Genomic DNA, 17,201 nt, shown 5'->3' with positions numbered 1-17,201 from the left:
ACTTCTACTAGAATTACTTCAAAATTAAGTATCTCCTCGAGAACGAGGCCAGAACCCTCAACAGCTTGAATTGTATCAAGCATATCGTCGTAGCGTTTTACTAATTGTTGCCCCACATCCGCCCCTCTTACATCTTTTGTGTATGTATCTTTTAATTTAACATACAATGTACGCGGTTGTGTATTACCAGTTTTCGGATCCGATAATTTGACTTCCATTTCAGTATAAACAGAGTACATCTTTCTTTCTTTGGCCATACCTTCAATATCCACCAGCTCCCCGATATCCTCGACTCGCTTGACTTCAGGAAATTCTTTTTGTAAAACTGCTCCATTGAATGCTGTATGTAATTGACTGGCCATAATAATCTTTATGATATATACTATCCTAAAAATTTTTAAAATGAAAAAATAATTATTCTATGATAGGTCATCAAAATCCACTATAATATTTTTGTCAGCATTTATTTGTTTATATATCTCACCTAATCTTTCTAAGTCGACTAGTTCTTCCACATCTTGAATTTCTGGTTTATTAGGCGCAGCACAAAATAACCTCTCAACAGTGAAAGAAAGAGCACGCTTACTTAAGCGCGGTTTAAATGCTAAGAATTCTATCTTACTACCTTTCCGGATATTACGAGATACAATAGCAGGATTTTCTCGGACTGGCAATGGGCTCACTGTTTTAAAAGCACAGTCAATTTCTTGAACCATATCAATACATGTAGCGAAATCGTGAGCCCTCCCCTCTTTTAAACTGAAATTTAAAATACGCAACTGGCTGTGCCCCGCTCCCTCGCTTCTGATACACTTTAGATGGATTGTAAAATCCAGTAGTATTCTTGGAGTGAGCGGTCAGGCTTGCAGCATAACTTTTAGCAGTGCTTGCATCGAAACTTTCACCTAGGGTACGGAATACTATCAGATCGGTAAACTTTTGAAGACTTTGTTGCCAACGGACACACACCCCATCGCATGTAGCTGGATCTCCTCCCGAACCGTACTTAGGTCCGATATTGAAAACTACTTCTAGCTCACTGTCTACGTATATGAAAGGATCTACATATTCACCAAATACTAATTTGCCTCCATCATCAATTTTGATGTTTTCTCCGGTTTCAAGTATTTTTATTGCATCTGAAATAGAAAGGATTGTCATTGTCTTATCGTATATATCTTAATAAAAAAAAATTTTTTAAAAAATTTCTATGATATAGTATCACCAAAATGTCATACATATTCATAAATGGACCAACTGGAAGTGGTAAGAGTTACGATGCAGTAAATTTGGATCCGTATCACGTACCAGAATTTGACACTAGTTTTTCCAGCAACATTGCCGACTTTTATAATGGACGCCACGTTTCGATTGCCGATTTTCAGAACCAGTTTATAGAACATACGCTTAGTTTACAATGTCAGGCTGGGAGGGCCTCTCCTTCGGAACGCTACATTATTTGTGACTCTTCCATAATTCAACATCTGACTTTTTCTCGAATCCGGGGCGTTTCCACGGAGTGGGAAGAAAAAAAGATTGTTTCTAGAGCATTTGACCATTTACATAGTTTCATTATCATATTCAAAGATATGCCTTGGGATTATTGCAGGCGGAATGTGTTGACTCGAGCCAGGTCGTACGAAATAACCGCCTTAAAAGAATTAGAAGAGATTCACAACAAGTTCAAACAGACTTTCTTAGAAATTTGCCACGACTACAGGCTTCCATGTTTGGTAATTCGGAACGCTCTTACGCCCCTCGTTCTCAAGAATATACTTAATCCAACAATTGATACCGAGACAGTCGGACCAGTAGATTTTCCACAAGCTTTTGACTTTGGAATTGCATGGACCGGCGGTAGCCAGGGATTTTTAATAGACGGTTTCGAGGAGGAGGAACTTGAAAAAGCTTACTTTCCACCTGGTCAAGAACAACTAGAACAACCTCGAGTCTCACTCGAGAACCTACACAAACTTCTTAATGCTTGTGAAACAGTGTGTGCTTATAATGCTCCGTTTGACTTACGAGCACTTGATATGATGAAAAGGGTGGACTTTGGAGTTACTTGTCTATGGTTCATGTCAGTTGTGTACATTATACTTCAGCCAGAACTTATCGATAAAGCTGAACAAGGAGGATTGGAAAGAACGGACCGTGGCAACATGAGAAGTCGCTTTGAAGATCTTGCAAACTTAATATGTTCAGGAACTGAGGTACCACCTCATCCACATACTGCCGAAAAAGATGCAATAAGTGAACATTACTTACGACAGTACATGATAAATACTTGGCCAGGTGGGTGGAAGCGAGGTGGTAAACTGACACTTTCTTCTTTCAAGAAATTAAGACTTTTTCCATGGTACTTATTGAATAACTTTCGTAAATACTTACGTTAGTACTTACGTTAGTACTTGACAAGAACCAGCACAGGAACTTACGAAGTACTTACGAAGTTCTAATAACATTTTCTTCTGGCTCCCAACTATTGAAACTTTCCGGATAACCGCCCATTTTATCAGATAATATTTCTTTCCTCTAATTTTTTCGTCTTCAAAATTCGTTCTACTCTGTACAGCTCGTCGGCACCTTCCGAAAGGGCGCTCTGAAGTTCATCAGAATAGAAAGTGCCGAGTATTTCCTCTCCATTCAGATCTTTTATTTTGTAAACTGGCGGCGTTCCCAGTCCAGCCGCATACACAACTTTTGAAACCACGAAAATCTCCTCTGTCCAATTTGGTAAATATCCTTTCTTGAAAGTGGTCTTGTATTTTGTAATTCGGACCCGTTCTCCCGGCTTGAAGTCAGGGTTAACTCCCCGGCTGCCAACTCGCTGCCAACTCAGGACCGAATAGTGTATAAAATGCCTGCCAATCGTTCTCCTCTGTTACGTCCCTGGGTTTCATTTTGATACTTCCATGAACGGTGTTGTTGTAATTCTCGAGAAGTTGTGGTAGAATGGGGAGCCAGGAACGTGTCTGTTTATATGTAAAGTATTTCCACATCATCGTCTTAAGAGTCCGATTAAAACGTTCAACGACGCTAGCTTTTTTATCACTGTAGGTGTGAAACCAGTGAATTCCCGCCTCCTCCAACCACCCCTGCATTTTTCGATTAGTAAATTCCCGCCCCTCATCTGTCTGAAGTTTGTCGGGCCTTCTCCCGGATTTCTTAATCACGTCTTGTAGCGCCTGTAACGTATCATCAGCCGTTTTTGACTGTATCGGCCTGGCCCATGCGTATTTACTGAGCACATCGATTACTGTTAGCATGTATCGAATGTTTTTATTCTCTTTTGCGAATGATGAAGGGAATTCCACGAGATCCGCTTCCCACTGGGCGTCTATCGATGTTACGAAAACGCGCCGGCCCCTTCGGAACGCGCCACGAGTACGAGGGACCGGTTTATGTAGATTATAAGTTAGCTGAGTTTTTAACCAGTCCTGCACCTCTTTCTTAGTAACGTGTAGTCCGCTGGCCCGTGCTGCGTCATACAATTTTTGTACACCTCCAAAACCAGTTTTCGGGTTGTAATATAATTCTCTAAGAGCACCTTCGGTGTTGCCTTCCATAATTGCTATATTATACGAAAAATTTTATGCCGTACGGATGCCGTAAATGAAATACTAGCCCTTACCAAAACCGACCCCGTAAAACATATACTTAAACCATATGCAAGATATACCTACTTTTGAAATCGTAAGTATTGATTCAGTTTGGAAAAAGTATGTAATAACTATACAAAAATGGTAGCCAGAGTATACATAAACCCAACATAGAATTAAGACCTATGTACACTTTGAGTACATAATATTTGGAACGCTGAGTACACATGACGTATATTTATTAACCAAATCCAAATACACATCAAGTATAGTTTTGTACATTCGATTAGTCTTTGGATATTTTGGCATAAGGTATACATGGTGTATACATTTAACACTGTGTATACATCAAGTATATTGACTTAAGGGAACGAGTGCTTTACGCGGCCAACCATTCTCACCTTTTACACTGAATCTACAGGAAACACGAGTATGAATGATATATATATATATATATATATATATATATATATATATATATATATATATATATATATATATATATATATATATATATATATATATATATATATATATATATATATATATATATCAAATGGTGTACTAGGAACCAAAATCCTGTTGCTACCTGTGGTGTTTAATGATGATTACAAGTAGCTCTTTCAACCGCTGAGCAGAGTTATATCAAAACAGATACTCACAAGACACGGTCTTTGGAATTATACAGGACCTGTATTTATGAAATAATTCAACACGAATGTAAAAGAAAATCTTAAAGTCAAGAGTGATACAATGTTCTTTCAGATCAAACATGTCTTTTCATTAAGTAGGCGGAAAAAACAACATGACTAACTAAAATATATGAATGTCTTGGAATACATTTTGGAAAAATATACTTTGGAGTATAGATTTGTGGTACTGTATATAGTACTTTTAGCTTCTCTAATAAATGTTCTCTGGTTATACAGACATTTTTTCTAAAACCATAAACTTAATTCTAATATATTTGTACCAAATATTATATAACTTGAAGCTATCATAAATGTTTTGTGGTTATACATTTACTTTTTTAAAAAACCTCTAATATATTTGTACCATACAGTACTGGAAACTTCTTTCATAACCATTCTCAGGTTATACATAAAGTTTATATGAAACAAAAACTTCATAATTGAAGGAGAACTATGATATTTAAAGAACGATAAATTGGCAATATAGTAAAGCATGTGAAAATACTGTCTTTTGTAAAAAAAAATGGTCCATGACAATACATTTTGAATTTTCAATTGTACTTAATTCAAAGGTGACAAAAAGATTGCAATATATATATATTGCTGTACTCACATACGGAACCTTGCATGAAATCTGCACTTTTCAAAATGCATCCAACAGAAATGTAAATGTAACAATGAACTGTCAAGTATTGACACTGGCTAAAATACAACATGGACATAACGAGTCAGTAATGTGACAGCTAGGAAAATCTTGTCTTCAAGCAAATATTCATTGGTTATATGGAAAATGGTGGGTAAATATGGAATATGCTTCTTCATGAAAAGAAATGTAAAGGCTAACATTGTTGAATATTCCAATGAGAAAAAACATTGCCTGTGTCTCTGTAAATGACACACATACATACCTGGTACGTGTACAAAAATTCAACAGTCATTTAATCAGCAGAAATTCATGCAACTTTCCTGAGTTGTTTGGAAAAGAATTTTGAATATTTCTCTTGTTTAATGTGTAATTTTCAGAGTTGTGAAGAAAATGAAATATTGCATATGTAATACATCTCTTGGCAAAATATGGAATTCCCAGGAATATTGTTCAGAAAAATTATTGCGATTTTAGGGTTTTAAAGAACCCCTTGGTTTTGATTTGTCCTATGTCACTACACTAAAGCTAATCTTAAAAGACAGAAATGACATATTTGAGCTCATTTATATACTTTTGAAAATATCACAAAACAAAAATTTCAAGCTGTGTACCACAGATGTATACACCTACAGTTGTAAGTACTTCTATTCTAGAAAAGTCAGAGTGGACAGACGTCCTCATAATCATACATACATACATAACGACTGATGCTTGATGCTAGATGGAAAGCAATACCAATAGCTTCTACCTGTATTGCCAAAAGATTACAGTAGTCAAACATTATAAACCTCAGTCATATCAATGTCTTCATTAGAAGATTCTCCACTGTCCTCTTGTTTCTTCTCCTTGTCTGGTGGTATGATAGGAAAAAATGTTTGGTTATGTATGGTTGTACTTTGTACCAAACTTCAAATGATTACTTTGCCCCTTTAACAAAACTCATGTTTCTCACAAGACAGCACTTCATTTCCACGTAATTTAAATACAGGCCCTGTTAGTTGATACTCTGTGATATCCAAATATGACACATCTGTTACTCAGATGATGAGAGACAGCATTCCTAAATTCAACATTAAATAGTAATTTTATGATTATGAATTACATTAACTTGTCATTTTGCATCAATCCTTGCAGATTGGTGGGGTTAGGGGTGCTAGTAGGTTACACTTATAAACTCTTGGCACCTGACTGCTACTACCATTAAACAGTGATTCAAGATGGCTCTATTGTATTTGTAACTTTTCAATCATTTCATGGAAATGGTAATTTTCCTAACTTATGAAACATTTAGTAGCTTAACTGAATTACTATTGACTTTGATTCTTTGAGCCGTTCATGATGGTTGTAGAATGCTAGAAGGGTATTTACACGTTCCAAACACCTTGTACAACCACGCATTTCTTATATAAATGGTATATAAGGCCGGAAACAAACAGCCCAGCCATGCAGAGCTAATTTTCGGGGTGCTACTAGACGTACCCCGGCCGCTATGAAGATTTCAACTAACTCTCCCCGTATAAAATCAAAACGATCGATGCAATACCATGTAAGACTATGTAACTGTGAAGGCTCTTCATGACAATTGTGCAAAATACATTTGTAAAATTAAATGGTTCAGTGCTAGGCCACGGTTATTTTGGTTTTGTCATGAATCATTCACTGGCACCAGCGAGTGGTCAAACTGTTGACGGGTAAAGCTGTTATAATGGAGCAACGCGATCACATTTCACAGTGCCGCGGTCTGTCAGAGGAAAATCACAAATTGTTCATGTACATACCTTGATCACCAAATTGTGTCGTTTTCTGAATGTCTCGAGATCGCCTCATGTTAAACTGGCGTGGATTCAGCGTTTCTTGTCAAGCGCAGCTTTGGCTATGGGATCGATAGCGTAGAACTTTTAGTGTGTCGATATGCGTGTGCGGTGACAGGCGCTTCGGATAGATAACTGTCAACTGCCGGCGCATGCGTAAAGAAAGGCTTTGATCATAATGAAGTAACGTTCAACGTTATTGGCCGGTGGTTTGATGCTGTGTGGCCGGGGTTTGTCATGGATTTGAAATTAATATCACGAACAAATTTTTTTGGGAGAGACTTCCAATGTACTTTACTTGAAATAGTACTCAAATCTGACTATTAGTGTCAAGATTACCGCATTTTACTAATGAAATTCACTGACGTTGAGGGTAGTGGCCTTGACGAATAGCCAATAGCAATGCGTTTTACAAATATCATGTAAGCTACCCTTTGTTTACAATATAACAACGAGCTCTTCGGTTCAAACATGGCGGCGTAACGAAATCGGGGAAGATCATTGCGTTATCTTGATCACTTAGCTCGTCCTAGTAAAAGAGTGCCAAGGACAACACGGTGGCGATGGAGGAAAGAGACACGCTCAGAGCGGCATGGCACAGAAGGGGCAGCTTGCTCGTATGGTTGCACTTAAATGCCGATACTGTGAGTACAGATTTGCCGATCCTCTCACCAGACGGACAAATGACGGATGACTCTGAGCAAAACGGAGATGATAGCTGTGAAAATACATATACTGCAGACATAGAGGATATGGTACATTCAAATCTAGAAACATCTAATTCCGGCGAATATGAAAGTGACAGGTCGCTAGAAGATATCACGTATGAGGACAACTCGGCTGTTGAAATATGCGACTCACACGACGCAGGGATGATCCAGCCATATACATTTGTGATGATATAGATTGGGAGTGGGACAAGTACGTCGACGATGATGACCTAAATGACTTTCCCAGTGACACCAATGACAATGGGTCGATTGACAATCGTAGCAGTGATTCAGGCGTTCCCAGTGGTCAACAAGATGAACAGACTTCATTTGAGGAAAACTTTCCTCTGTATTCTGGAGCTCCGGTTACAGTTGCCACAAGTTTACTGCTAGTAATATTATTCGCGATGAGACACGGGCTATCTGGAGAAGCGCTGTCAGATCTGCTAGCCCTGATCGAACTACATTGCCCCGAACCAAATCTACGCAAGCCATCATTAAAGTTGTTTCGGGAGTTTTTCAAGACAGTCCGAACCCCAATACAGCAACACTACTATTGCCAAAAGTACCACACATACTTTGGAAGACAGCTGCTACTTGAATGTCGAAACTGTAATGCCAAACTCGAGAGGAGGACCCCATATTTTATTGTGCTGCCAATAGCTGACCAGCTTCCAAACCTGTTGTCGTGTAGGTACATGTTCTCATAAAGTGACAATTGAGATAGAGACAGGAACAAATACACTACGGGATACACGTGTTTTCTAGATTTAAATAGTTTGAAGGTTTAGAAACTTCTGGAGAAATGTCAAAACATGCCAGCATGAAGCTACTAAATTACCTGTGTGATGCAATCACTGTTCTTCACATTTATTTTGATGCGATGACTTTAATAATGCTCCCATGTAGAATTTGCTCAATTTTTTTTTGCAAAAAATTGTCAGTTACATCATTGCTTTGGTCTGTTTCAAATTTGTATGAAATCATAGTACATGCAGACAAGCCAACAATAGATTAATTATTGTTACGGTACCTTACAATACATACCTCTGCATGTCTATGTGATTGTTTTGAGGCTATTGTATAAATTTAAATGTCACTAAGCATTAATTTAATGTTTCTGGTGCAAAATTTATGCAAATGTAAATGAAAATTGCATTTGCCAGCAAAAGAAACATCTTGCCATCATCCACCAATTTGATGTTTTAAAGGAAACAACATTTCTGTGTGATACTTTGTCTCACTGTACAGTACCCCATATCAAATATGTGAGGAAAGAAAAACTGCCATTGATGGCAATTCCCGTGGAAACTATTGAAGGAGTTACAGTTTTCTTAGACACATTAAACACAGATTGTAACTTCGAATGTCAAGTCCCAAATTCATTTGAAAAGGATTAATGTAAGCAACTTCAAGTCTTCATAGTAAATATCAGTGCCATGTTGTTGTCTACAAATGAAGCAAAATAACTGGAAAGATTTTTTGTTCACATATTTCTCTTGATGTGAATAATATAACTTTGAAGAAAATAATCAAGTGTGAAGTTTCAATAATTTTTCAGTTGGGCATTTAATAACTTTAATGATTCACTGAGCAAAACTTCCCTTTGGTGATGCTATATATTTCGATTTACAATCTTGTAATTTGTGTCATAGCTTAAGCTTATGGATAGCGTCTTTATTCAGTATAAAGCTCAGTAATATTTAATTCTTGGTATAAGTGTAAATTTTGAGTTTTCCTCAAATGAATGTATTTTCTGACTTGGACTCTGGACATACTTTCATATGCAGCTTCTGAGTCAGTCTCTGGCAGGGATGATGCTTTGTATATTTTGAGTAAACTTCAAATGTAAATATTTCTGACTTAGAATCTGGACAGATTTTTATATCCAATTTTTGGACTTAGTCTCTGGCAGGGATGGTGCATTGTATATTTTGAGTATACTTCAAAAGAAGTTATTTCTAACTTAGACTCTGGACAGATTTCTATATGCAGGTTTTGGACTTAGTCTCTGGCACGGATGGTGCTTTGTATAGTTTGAGTATACTTGAAATGTACACATTTCTGACTTAGTTTTCTGCAGATTTTCATATTTAAAGTTTGCTTTTTCTTGTAAGGTCATGTACATTTTGAATGTACATAAAATCTTCTCATATTCAAGACAAATACTTATGGTGTTTGATGTGTCATTGATGTATACATAGATTTAACACCCTTTCCTTCAGGTAGCATTGAGGTATACATGTGTTCAAAACTCTTTTCCATTGAAAGTCAAGCCTATGATTTAAATATACAAGGAATATACATGATTTTCAAAAGGTATAGTTTCTGTCAGGAATATGTACACTCTGAGTATAGTTTGATGCTCAAAGTTTTGGTAAGGGTAGTTTACTGAATGGTCTACTTTTCAATTGTCTGACCAGGTCCGTGGCCTCCCGTTCTGACACCTCCATTCCATATTCTTTTATAATAGTCTTGTTATCTGTCTTGCTTGGTGTGTAAAATAGTACTAACATTTGTATGTTTTCCCTGAATGGTTTACTAATACTAGTATATTGTTGAGTCAGAACCCAGACAGATAGTCCGTCGTGTCTTGCGCTGAAACCAAGTTTGACTAAAATGTCACTGCGCTTCTTCATATCTTTGGACGCAGCGCAGTCGTCGAGTACTATTAAAGTGTTTGTACCGGCCCATTCGTTCCGTACGAAGGCTAGTGTATCATCCACAGCATCGAGTCCGACTGGAAACACAAACACATTGTCATCGGTGAAAATGAATTTTTTATTATACGTTTTATTGTTCATGAATGTCGGACAAATGAAAACTATATATTCAAATTTTCCTAGGTACGGACCGGTGAGGAGATCCATTACATATTCCGTTTTGCCAGAATTTGTCGGTCCAGTTACAATCATGTTGAATGGTACAGTTGCATACATCGGATCTATATACTGTACATAAATGTAATGAATATTGCTAAAGATAACAAACCAATTTTACCATATTCATGAATAGGGTCTGCGCCGGTCACTGCTGCTGCCCGTTCCGAAGGCGCCTTCGGGGACCGAGTCGTGTCATTGTGAGGTGGTGGTCCTCCGGGCTCGTCCTGCCACTTCACAGGATCCTCCCTCCCTTCCATCTCGTGTATAGCACTTTCTCGAACTTCCGTGTTTATATCACCATTTACCCCGAAGACCATAGATTCTGTTGCGTATTGTAATTCATTATTATAACCCGAGATTGCCGGGCCTGAAAGAATAACCATCTTAGACGGCAAGAGAAGTAAATTGGGTGAGACTGCCATATCAAGTTTGACACCAGTATTCATTATTGTGTCTTGATATCGCCTATAACTGATTACTTTATCGGTATTGCGAATTTCATCTTCGAGGAGAACGCCGAATTCTTTTCTTACTTGCTCTGCACTGCCAGTATCGCCTACTATGGTACTACGAATATTCGCTTGTGCGCCAAGTATGCAATATACGTAGGCTTCAAGGCTTTCATTGAGGCGAGCGAGACCGGCCTTTGTTAGTCCCGAGTCTCCCTTCAGAGGAATGAAACTATTATATTGCCCCTCCGATCCATCATTTCGGAAGAAATAATAGTGTGGTCTGTCTTTGGCAGGCAGTACATGTTTTTTCTTTCCAAAAATTGTATGTGTATAGAAAACGCCTCCGTCAGCGGAGAGGAAAAAGTCATGACCATTGTATATTGCTTTTGGCTGTCGAACGGGACCACGATTAGTGTAATATTCATATCCATAACCAAGACCTTTATTTTGACCTTTTCGATAACGAAAGTCGGACTTCGTTGGGTTTATATTTCCAAATTCTGTACAGAGAAGTTCATATTGGACGAGATTGTACGGATTGTCGCCCGCTTTGAAGGTGGGGGTATCGTCTGGAAGTGCAACGCCCATTTCATGAAGGATCCGACGTATTGTAAAATATACATGAAAACGGCAGAATGATCGTATTTGTGGCGGAAATTTCCCTTCGGAACCGAAGAGATGGGCGAATGATATACCACAACCAGTAGTGCTGCACCATACGGCAAAATTTAATTGCTGGTCCCAGTATTTCATGTTTGGCCCGCCCAGCCAGACATTACTTTCTTTAGCTGTTCGATGAGTGATTACGTTATCTTTAAATATATCTCGAGGATGAAAAGTAAATTTATCTGTCGGCGTTACATATATTTCTAAGTCCATGAGAATAGGTTTTATTCCCCCATTCGGTTTGGAAGGAATATCTGCATGCTGTACTGTCGGTACGCTCGTCTTATTCAACTGAAAAGCAACTGGGAATGCGTCTGTACTCATTATTCGTGTTTCTATATACAGATAGATTTTAATGGAGGAGAATTTTCCCGGAATTCCTATCGGAATCGTTCCGTTAGGGGTACTAACATTCCAGACCATGTTAATATTATATTTCGGATTCAGGTTTAAACGAATTTTTTATTTTTTACTAAGAATAGATAACATACTGCAAACAATGGAGAATTTAATAAAGTCATCGGCAGCGGCAAATACAACAGTGCGTTCCGAAGGGCCAATCGCAGCGTCGGACGCTCGATCCATAATAGAAACAAAGCGTGAAAAAATACTCTGGGCCATCGCAAGTGGTCAAAGTAAGTTATTTTTTGGTAAGGAGATTTCAATTGCTGACGTAGAAAAATGGGGAGATGAAACGGTGAATAAAGCATTTAAAGTCTATGAAGCGAAATACAGTTCTCTTATAAGTGATAATATCACTCAAAGTTTCATAGATCTAGGAGCCCGCGCAATAAGTCAGGTAGTTCCAATCAATGACCGAGATAACTATGCAGGTGATCTTAAAAAGGATTTTATTCTAAACAGTGAAATAAAACGATTATCAGGACGGATAGCCTACACGTGGGGGCCCATACTTGCTCTAATTTCCACCGGTTTAATTACAGGTAAACATTTAAATTTTAAAAAAATCGGGTTTAATATAGTACCCGAAATAAATGGATTCAACTTCGCAAACGGAAACGACCTCCACACCGCAAACGACGACCTTCCCGACTCTGACACAGCGCAACATAGAGAAAGTTACAATGCCGCCGAAGCATCCAGGGAGAGTTGCTGCGGGCAAGCGACTAGCGGAATGGAACAGGCAAAACAAGGAGAAGAAACGCCAAGCAATGGTGGGGAATGATAGCGATTCGGTAGCGGCAGACCTACCGCCTACAATGAAAGAACAGTGTGATAGCTCACGCGATAGCTCACGCGATAGCTGGTATAATAAATGTTATCTTGTTTTAGGAATTGTGGGAGTTTCATTGACTGCATTAGGGCTATATTGGGGGCGTGCTCGGCATATTTGTCCCGTTCGGAAAGATCCTCCCCAAAATAAGAAAGCGGAAAAAACAGAGCCAGTAGCGGCTCCGGGGGCCAGCTCCTCTACATTGTATGAGATGGATTAACTCCCCATATTTTTTTATTTTTTATTTTATATACTTGTCAGCAATCATGGATACTAAAACAGTTGTAAACACAATGTACGATGGAATTGTAATCGCAGGACTTGCGATGGGATATCTTATGATCTCCAGCAAATTTTTGAAGATGGATATGGGCGATCCAAGTCGTCCAAATTTGACTCGCTTGGCAAAATTAGGCGGTGCGACTGCTGCGGCGGTTGCGACTAAAGATCTCCTTGAACAGAAGAATATTATTCCTGCAGAACCTTATACTTTGTAATGGGCACCTTCGGAATATTATTCATCAAAAATTATACTTAGTAATATATACATACGACGTACAACAATGATCATTTGGATTGAAAGCCAAACAGGTGAACCTGTTACTGTTAATTTTTACCCTTGTATTGACACGACACAGTTTACGAAGATAAGACTGCTAGAGTGTGGACTATATAATTCATGGCATAACATAACATCGACAAATAATGTACTAAAATATCAAGAAGGTGACCAACCAAGAAGACTAAATCATACGTCCAGGTAACTACAATATCGATACGTTAAACAAAGCAATCGGGTTGAAGCAAAAATTAATTTGAAAAACATCTGCCGACAAACCATGTTTATCTAACTTTGGCTAAAGATATTAAAGTCTATTTCAATGCCACAGGTAGCTTCGCCAACGTCGTCGGCTTTTCAGATAAACCTGAGAACAACCCAGTTATAAAAAGTACTATGAGTCCGAAGAAAGTGGATTTCTTAACAGTCACTAAATACATAGTTCATTCAGATGTCGTTGATGTTACTGGAAATTATGTTTCATTTGGTTCGGGTGAATACATACAGGGGAAAGTATCGGACTGTTTACAAATACTTCCCATCCGGGATACGAGAGAAATAAGTGAAAAGGTTACTTACGATTTTAAAAACGGAGCAATTTCTATGCCATTGAGAAAAGGGGGAGATTACATGAATTCAATTCGTATCTGGATAACGGATCAGGATGGAAACATGATCGATTTCAATAACTGGCCAATTAGCTTTTGTATTGAATTATTGTAGTCCAGAAGCGGGGCCGGTGTAACCCTATAGGAAGATAAACCATCCCACGACCAATCCTCCAGCAATGTATATCATTTCATATTTCTTTTGCTCAGGACTGGGTTGATAATAATCTGAGAATTGAACTGCCCCTTCGGAACGACCTGACGTAGAGTTGCTTTGCACCGCTTCTGCTTCTTCCAGGATTTCTGCATCTGTATCTCTTAATTCTGCCGCAGCATGTGCATCCTTTGCTTGATTTTCTCTTTCCCAGTCAGCCTGTAGTAATCTTTTTTCTGACCAGACGTTGCGATCATGTTCAAATTTTTCTAATGCTTTATCATGTCGGACTTTCTCTTCAATAAGAGCATCACCATTACCAGAAAGCTTTTGTCCGATAATATTTCCTCCTGTGAATGCCGTTGCATTTAATACAGCACCGAGAACTGTCATTCCTATAGCTGAAGCCATGATTGTGTATATTACAAGGTATTATTTTAATTTTCACTGTATATAGGTCCCTACGGAGTATGTCTGATCCAAGTGGCTTCGGTCTAGGTACAATTCGTATGCAAAATCTTGAGCTTGAAGATCTGAGTGATGTTAAAGTTAACAATAATACTAAGATGGCTGCTAATCATAATAAGGATTACGTCCTTCGTTATAAAGACCGCGAAAAATATTTCGTTTTAGCCAATGCTGCGGTGCAATCCCACGAGCATGCTGTAGAATTTTCCGAACTTAAAGACATTGATGAAACTGTAATTGACGCCACAAAGGCTTCGAATGATTCTACTCCTTTTGCTCTGACATGGGATGGGGATAGTCAGAAATTCATGCCTTATAATGTGCCGCGTAACATCTAGATATATTGGATAGTGAAATTGCAGGAGGTGTTGCTGAACCACCAGGAACTCCGAATGTGATTTATTTTGATAGCAATGTAAACAAATACAAGTTGCTAGATTTTCGTAGTTGGCTTACTCCTACGAATCCATACATTGCACTTCTTGGTATACCGATTCACCTTAAAATTAGTCCTCTTAATACAATAATGAAGGCAGATAATACACTAAGAAGGTGGATAAACGAGGGGGAGAATTATTGCTCGTATACAGCTAGCGGAGTTCCAGTTAGATTATTTTGGGACACAACTTTAAAGAAACTGGGTCTTAAAAGTGTCGGTGATGAGGCAGCTGTTCTCACTTTACAGACTGTAAATCAACAGATGACTGATAATATGAAAATACTTCAACATGGTACAGTTCTCATTAGATGTGTAAAGTTAGCTACGGGAGACGAGTTTGACGATTTGGTTGGATATTATGCTATGAAAACAGATAACAGAACAACTTGTGATATTATTATAAGTATTGATAAAGATCGGGGAGGGGAAATGAGTATTGAATGTTTTGTTGGTGGGAATAGAATAGAGAACGACTTAGGAACTACATTTGTACGTAGAGATAAAAGAGTGAACACTTTAGATATCAGTACCATTCATCTGAAACGTCTCATTTTGTTTGAAGTAATGGTCTTCCGACATATTTTAAGTTCAGAGGAAATTACTAAAATTTTATCTATCGGGTGAACAAGTTAACTAGAGTCGTTCAGAAAAAAATTCCACAGAAACCTATCGGAACGATTTTCTGAAAACTGTAGAATGACAGACATTGAACATGACATCACAAGTTACTAAGCAACATTCGAAGCCCGGTATTGCGAAAGCGGTATTGCGAAATTCCCTGCTGGAAAGTTCCTGCCTGAAAACGTACCGATAGGGGTATTGCGCAACAGTGTTCGGTAGGGGAAAATCTCGTTCCGACGACTCCAAACATAGTGAAAAGGGACAGCCAGCAGATAAAATTCACATCCAGAAACGAGACCCGCACCTTCGGAACTGTTCCGGTACGGGTTGAAGAGCAGACCGGCTCCGGTACGGCTCAGTCAGAATCTATCTAACAAATGAGAGAGAGAATAGAATGTCGTTCCGTTTTGCTCAGTGGGGGTGAGTCATAGCGCATTGCGCAAGTCCAGGACCTGACTCAGCAGGGAATTTCCCCGCTTAGTTCAGGACAATGCACTGCGCGTGAGTTCATATATAGGTCAGGGTCGCACTTTAGTTACATGGATGGTTAAATTTTTCCTTCGCTCCCTTTAGATAAATGAATAAAATGGGGTGTAAAATTCTTACTGTATCCCAAACCCCAATAAAAACTTACTACTTACCCGTCAGTGATGTTGAAGATAAGTGGTGCGCTCAGTCTCAATCGAGTACAACGAAGGGCCAACAGAGATGTGACGAAGTCATCTAGCAAGAGTATCTTATTGTGATAATTACAAAAACTATACCTTTATTATGTACCTTGAAAAGTGTACTTGCACTTTCAATAGAAATTTCCAATCGTACTCCACGCGAGCCCAGGGGTTTATTTAGTCTTCAGTTATTATGGGGAGGGTGGGCCAGAGGGGATGGGGGATGTTCACATTTTACAAACGTGCTCCAGGGGGAGGGTCACATTTTACAAATTTATCCTGGGGAGGGTCGCATTTTACAATGCTAAGTTTATGATGAATGCAAAATCTGAATCAATAGTTTAAAGAAACTTCATAACAATCCCATCTAATGCATTGTAATTGCAGTCACTGCAATTCGCATAAATCCTATAAACTGCCTAGGTTAAATGTGTAATTGTTTAAACTGTGAATGGTGCATCAATAGCAGCAAACAAATAAGGAAACACAGAGCACCTATATGTACTTAGGCAGTTAAACCCATCTTTAATAACATAATAGCCGATGTTTCTGTCTTGTGACCATCAGCTTCACGTTTTACAAAAACGACGTGTTCTATATCTGATGTCCACAACACAGCTTTTAAACATATTTATGTAACATGTTTTACAAAACAAAATGCTGTATCTTACAATAGCAAGGTAAGCTTATTGAGAGAGAGAGAGAGAGAGAGAGAGAGAGAGAGAGAGAGAGAGAGAGAGAGAGAGTTGACATTACTGAGAGTGGTGATGATGAGGAAGATGATATTTACCAAGATGGTGATGATGTTAGCGATGATGCTGGTGGCGGTGATGATGATGATGATGATGATGATGATGATGTGAATGAAAATGTCCTGAACAGTGGCAGTGATCCAGACTGAAGTGAATCTACAAACACTGACAATGATAGTGATACAGACAATTATATAACAGATGTTTTCCAAGTTACGCGATCTTCTATAGAGTATG

The 17,201-nt window shown here is 38.4% G+C and overlaps 1 protein-coding gene and 1 long non-coding RNA gene across 2 annotated transcripts in view; one reads left to right on the top strand and one right to left on the bottom strand.

The window, feature by feature from the left end:
- Positions 1 to 4,810: 4,810 nt before the first annotated feature.
- LOC139120420 (uncharacterized) lies at positions 4,811 to 7,051 on the bottom strand. Its single transcript, XR_011549090.1, has 2 exons — positions 6,719 to 7,051; positions 4,811 to 5,790 (listed from the first exon to the last, which is right to left on the bottom strand). It is a non-coding gene; the product is annotated as an uncharacterized lncRNA (long non-coding RNA).
- A 156-nt stretch (positions 7,052 to 7,207) lies between these two features.
- The window catches only part of LOC139120419 (failed axon connections homolog), a 33,430-nt gene continuing 23,436 nt past the window's right edge, over positions 7,208 to 17,201 (top strand). The window contains exon 1 of the mRNA XM_070684822.1: positions 7,208 to 8,151. The gene's annotated coding sequence lies outside the window, so the exon portion shown is untranslated. The remainder of the gene's footprint in view (positions 8,152 to 17,201) is intronic.

This window comes from Ptychodera flava, chromosome 20, assembly GCF_041260155.1.
Source record: "Ptychodera flava strain L36383 chromosome 20, AS_Pfla_20210202, whole genome shotgun sequence".
NCBI lineage: Eukaryota > Metazoa > Hemichordata > Enteropneusta > Ptychoderidae > Ptychodera > Ptychodera flava.
Note: the sequence above shows the minus strand (reverse complement) of the source record. Positions and strands in the feature narration are given on the sequence as shown.